General features: G+C 48.8%; 1 protein-coding gene across 8 annotated transcripts in view; it reads left to right on the top strand.

Moving 5' to 3' along the window:
* Positions 1-2567: 2567 nt before the first annotated feature.
* The window catches only part of ZMYND11 (zinc finger MYND-type containing 11), a 74728-nt gene continuing 71295 nt past the window's right edge, over positions 2568-6000 (top strand). Inside the window, exon 1 of one of the 8 annotated variants that reach the window (XM_070381230.1) lies at positions 2568-2726. The gene's annotated coding sequence lies outside the window, so the exon portion shown is untranslated. Of the gene's footprint in view, positions 2727-2750; positions 2967-3122; positions 3257-3357; positions 3615-3658; positions 4036-6000 lie in introns of those variants that run through there. The other 7 variants (XM_070381233.1, XM_070381227.1, XM_070381232.1 and 4 more) reach the window with 7 other exon arrangements.

Raw genomic sequence — 6000 nt, 5'->3', positions numbered from 1 at the left:
AATTTATTAGGCAAACCCAAACTCTATGTAACTGGGAAGCCACCCTCTCTAAACCGGCCCTAAAAAATCTGAATTCATCCACATTATGTGAGGAAAGTAGAGAAAAGGATATTAGAAGACACTCCTTATAAAGTATAAAAGTTGTAACCCTAATGGGCATATTTTAAAATAGGTGTATATTTGTTTTTGACACATTAGAGTAATACATTTTTATATAGTCAAATTTATCACTCTTTTCTGATAAAAATAATTGGATTAGAGCTTAGGATATCACTTATTGGCTTTTTGGTTAAGATCAACTGCAGAGCTTCATATGTTTCTCTCCACATTAATCTTACGAACATTCACCTATATTTTCTTCTACCTTTAGAATAATCACTGTCAGTTTCTACGGTTGTATTATTCAAGTCATTTGGATTATTTTAAAGTATGGTGTATAAGGTAAGGATATGATTTGATTTCGTTTTTTAAAGAAACAAAAATTCCACACCAATTTGTTGAGTAACCCATGCCCTCTCTATTTACATATTTCTTTTTTTATTTTTATTTTATTTTTTTAATTTACATATTTCTTAAAGCAGAATCTGGAAAAAGTGATATGTTGATCAAGTCAGATGTTACTTAAGTGTCAAGTGTCAGCCAGGTTTGGGGAAGAACTAGGAGTGTTGTGTGGGTCCTTCTTTGGGTAGTGCGAAGTCCAAATTCACTGCGGATGGTGACTGCAGCCATGAAAGTAGAAGACGCTTGCTCCCTGGAAGAAAAGCTATGACAAACCTAGACAGTGGATTAAAAAGCAGAGACATTACTTTGCCGACAAAGGTCCATCTGGTCAAAGTTACGGTTTTTCCAGTAGTCATATACAGATGTGAAAGTTGGACCATAAAGGAGGCTGAAAGCCAAAGAATTGATGCTTTCGAACTGTGGTATTGGAGAAGACTTTTGAAAGTCCCTTGGACTGGAAGGAGATCAAACCAATCAAACCTACAGGAAATCAGTCCTGAATATTCATTGGAAGGACTGATGCTGAAGCTGAAGCTCCAATACTTTGACCACCTGATGCAAAGAACTGACTCATTGGAAAAGACCCTGATGCTGGGAAAGATTGAAGGAGGGAGGAGAAGGGGATGACAGAGGATGAAATGGTTGGATGGCATCACTGACTCAATGCACATGAGTTTGTGCAAACTCCAGGAGATGGTGAAGGACAGGGAAGCATGGTGTGCTGCAGTCCATGGGGTAACAAAGAGTTGGACACGACTGAGCGACTGAACAACAGCAAAGTCTCTGAGACGTTGGCAAGTTGGTGTAAACCATTCCTCACAGCCCATTACTCTCCCTTTCTCTCCTCTCCTTGATACCTCTGTTCCTTGCCCTCTCTTTGCAGATAAATTCATGGTATAACATAAGTTGCATGGAAATAATCCTTTGAGTCTTCTGGGCCTCTCCCCAGCTCCCAATCCCAAACTAGTTGTCTGCAACCATCTCCCCTGCCTATTATTTATTCAGCTGGGAGGAAAATAAGGTAAATAAAACTGTTCTGAAGGGAAAATAGGGCCAAGGGTTAAATTCTAGGCAAAACCACAGAAGAATAAGAGATAATATCTAGGTACAAAAATAAAAATGATGGCTAAAAATTTAACGGGAGAAAAATGTGCAGTTAGGGTTAGTGATCTCTCTCCTAAAGTGTAAGTTTCCTTTTACACATATGTGATGTCTTACTTGAGTGGCCTCTGTGAAATATGTGTGGACATGCAGTCCTCTATTTTATAGATGACTTTCAAAGAAAGATGATTTACTCAAAGCTATTCACCTTTAGAATTCCTGGTCCCACATTCAAAAGCATGGCTTGATTTTTTTCTGACATCTTTAACCCCTCTGCTCGATTTTATTGGCATATATTTATCCGTACAATTAAAATCAGTTAAAATTATTTTGTAATGTCCCTTGAGAGAACGAAAAACTCTCTGGTATGTATCAGAACCAGGGCCTATGAAAGGCCATGTCTCTTAGAACTCCCTTTCGAAATTCTAACTTAGCCCTAGAGACCAGCTATGAAAGATTGATGAACTGGATTAGACTCCAGCATATCTTGGACAAGAGTCTTCCAGCAATTTTCAGGTATGCATGTCCAAAGAGAATCAGAGTTAGGAAGTTTTGGTTGGTAGGTCTTCCTTCCAAACTCTTATGGACAAAGATCATTAGAGAAAATACTGTGAAATCTATAAAAGTCTCCTTATCACTGAGACTTTCTTAACCCACATATTGGGTCTCCTCAGGTTGGTTCTAGAATTACAAACTAAGAAAGATAACCTCCTTCTCCTTACACAAACTGGTAGTGTTTTTGCAGAAACGATAATGCTTGCTCCCGTCCTTTCTTAAGACCTGTTTGTGTACACACGGAATGAAGAATTCAGCATGTTCCTGCAATACGTTTCGTTAACAGAATCCAAAGGGTATTAACGTCCTTTTGCCGATCTCGCCGATTCAGGCCTCGCTGCTTTTCCAACCCTGTGCCCTCCGGGCCGCACAGAGCCGGCGCCTGCAGCGCCCGCGGCCGCGGCCCGCGCGGGCGATGCTTCGGGCGCCGGATCTTTGTGCGCCCCGCGCCGGGCTCCGCGCGCCCGCACGTACGTAGCTTTCACGTGCGTGTGGACTCGGGTGCCTGTGTGGGTCCGTAGGAATATGCTCGGATTAGGGAGAGGCGCGGAGCACAGGACGGCGGGAAGGTGGGTGTGGGCGTGTGGGCAGCCCGCCGGGAGGGAGCCCGCGCGGAGCCCCAGCCCGCGGCCGGCGGCGGCCACACAATAAAGCCCGAGGGCGGCGGCGGGCGGTGGGAGGCCGGCGGGCGGCCGCCCCGCTCAGCCCGCCGTGTGAGCGGCTCCGCGGCCCCGAGGACGCGAACTTTCCTGGCGGCGGCGCCGCAACTCCGCGCCCGGGCCCGGCCCGCCGCTCGGCGAGGAGACCTCGTAAGTGCGGCGGCGGGACCTCCGCGCCGCCTTGCCGGGTGCTCGCGAGTTTCTGTGGTGGAAGCTTGTAAACATGGCGCCCCTGAGGCGCGGGGTCCAGGCGGGCGGCGGGGGGAGGAGGCCGGGCCGGGGCGGGGAGGAGGGGAGGCCGGGGCGGGGAGCCGGGCCCGGAGACCGCAGCCCCCCCGCCCCGCGCCCCGCCGGCCCGGCCCGGAGGAGGCGGCGCGGACGGCGGGCCGGCGCGGAGGGGCAGGGCCTGGCGCGGCGGCGGCGAGCACCGGAGCATAATGGTGGGGACGCTCGGCCTCGGCGGGGGTGCGGGCGCGGGCGGGGCGCGGGCGGGTGTCCGAGGCGGGGGCTTTGTGAGGCCCAGCCCGGCCGCAGCCTTTCGGGCCGCGGGCGTGACCGCCGCTCGCCTCCGGCCCGCGGAGCTTTGTTCGCGCAGGGCCGGGCCTGCTGGGCCGCCCTTGGCCGGCGGGGGAGGCGGGCCCGCTGCCGGGGGAGGCCCCGCAGGAGCAGGGACGCGCGGGGCCTGCGCGGGCCGCGAAGCCGGGGAGTCGCGTGAGCGGCGCCCGCCAGGCCGGTCCTTTTTGCGCGGCCAGGCCCCTGGGCCACGGTCCGGGTTGGGGTCCGCCGGGACACGGCCCTGTGAGTGTCTGGGGTGGGTAGGGTGGGCTGGGGGCGTCCGCGGCGGCTGGGCAGGTTGGTCGGTCCGTAAGGGCCCAGGCGAGGCTCGGCCCCCCGGGTCCGGGAACCAGGCGGCAGCGAGGCCTCCGCCTCCTCCGCAGACCTCCCGGGCGCTGCACCGCCTGCGTGTCCGCCGCCGGTCCTGCCCGGCTTCAGGAGGGGAGCTGCTAGGCTGCGGCCCAGCGGGCTGGCCCGGGGCCCCAACTTCCGCGTGGACCGTACCCTCATGCGTTTCTGGCCCAGCGGTGCCCGGTGTTTGTACAGTGGGGGCGTGAGAGCCAGTGTCCATGGTCCTCGGTGTTACGGACCGTGTGGGCTGGCTGCCCGGTGTGTCCGTGGTGTGCGCCTGCTGTTACATACGTGGAAGCCTGCATGATACCTGGTGAGTGTTTGGTGCTCGGCGTGCACCTGGAGCTTGGTGTCACATGTGGTAGGGACATGCTACCCTGTGGAGTTACGGTGCCGGGTGACACACCAGGTGTGTGCATACCTGGTATGGGCATGTGATACCCGCGGTCACACACTGTGTGTTCATGGTGCTTCGTGTGCTCCTGTGGGGTGTGGGCCCAGTACAGGGTCCTGTTGAACTCAGAGCCGACACCCCGTTGAGGGATGGAAGAGATGCTTGGGTCAGACTTTGAGAGGCCCAGGCAGGGCCCTCTGAGATTTAGGTCCTGGGTCCTTTGGTCTGCTCACCCAGGTGTGCTGCATCCTACAGTAAGCAGAGTCCTGTGGAAGCAAGAGACTGGTTAAAAATAATTGTCTATTCGAAGGCAGAAAGTAAAACCTTTGTTTTCTTTTAGACAGAAATGTGGGAGTTGTAGCTTAGTGATTGTGGGCTGCATAAACTTTTCAGGTTTGGGGGTCATTGATTCTCATTAATGGTTTGAAGCTATCAGGGAAATCGTTTTAGCTATACTTTCAAAGTTTGAGTGCTTCTTTATAAGAGTCACCTGTGTGACTTTTCTGAATTCTAATTTGTACAAGCAGGAAATAAAATGTGAATTTTGTTCTAGCATGTTATTTTCCTTGTCTTTAGCATTGGTTACAGTCATTATTTTGATGGACTGTCCTTTATAGATGGCCAAGTTAGAAAATTAGAGGTCAGAAAATATGATTATGACAGACTCAATAAAATATTTTTCTTGCTTAACTCAATGCATGATTAACAGAGGATCTCTGTTTTTGTGGTACTTTTCCCACTTATATATTGTTTATATGAAAACAGAATTTCCCTTTTACGTTTTGTAATTGGGCAATTTATTTTTTCAGTTACCTGTTGCAAGGTACTTAAATAAACATACATGTAAATATTCCCAGCTTTACAAAGAAAAATCAATTAAAATGTTAAAATTATCTCCTTATTTCATATGCAGTATTCCTAGATTATCATTATGTTGATACTTTGAATGTTTGTCATGTTGCATGTTTCCATGAATTGCCCTGAATGTGTTCACACTTTAACCCTTTTGTAATTGTACCCGCTTTTCCTTTAAGGGTTGTTCAGATAGTGTGTAAGAAAGACCTTCATACCCTTTGGCATACCTAAATTGAGATACTAATTGAATGTAATTAAGAATTTTAGCATTCATAATAAAGTATGGAATGCTGTCTTCCTGTTGCCTAAAGCCCTAAACCTCTGGTGGCAGATTTTGTTTACCTACCTCTGTGATAAATCGCTTCAGTTGTGTCTGACTCTTTGGGACGCCATGGACTGTAGCCCTCCAGGCTTCTCTGTCCATGAGGATTCTCTAGGCAAGAACACTGTGGTGGGTTGCCATGCCCTTCTCCAACCACCTTTCAGTTGAAAAGCAAAGAGGCTGTGTCTGGAAAGGGGAAAATGTTAAGAGTCAGGCTTGAAAAAAGTTTCACTGTTTCAAAACCTTAACTTGGACTCAATAGTGAATTTTCTTTACAGGTTGATTAGATTTTGTGGTAATTGATTAGAGGTAGTATACCAGCAGAGTTTGAGGCCTGTGGCTTGGGTCTGAATCTCATATCTTTCATTTACTAGCAAAGTGACCTTGGACAAATTATTTAAATTTGCTTTGCCTGGTCTCAGTTTCCCCATCTGAAAGAGTTTAATTGCTAGCACTATTTCTTACCTGATGACTTTCAGTTACTTTCTTTCAGTGGCATTGTCAGAAGTTCAAAAAGTTTAATAAATCTGCTTTGGTACAGTGTGGTCTGTCCTCCTTTGGTCTTGAGTTTTGAAATGTTTTTGTATCCACAGGTTTGTTACATAACTGAGTACCATGATGAAAATAGGTATCATATATTGTATGTTTACTAAGTCTCAACCATTTCACAAAGTTCTTTATGTATACTATCCCACTTTTAAAAATCA

Source organism: Bos mutus, chromosome 13 (genome assembly GCF_027580195.1).
Source record: "Bos mutus isolate GX-2022 chromosome 13, NWIPB_WYAK_1.1, whole genome shotgun sequence".
NCBI lineage: Eukaryota > Metazoa > Chordata > Mammalia > Artiodactyla > Bovidae > Bos > Bos mutus.
Note: the sequence above shows the minus strand (reverse complement) of the source record. Positions and strands in the feature narration are given on the sequence as shown.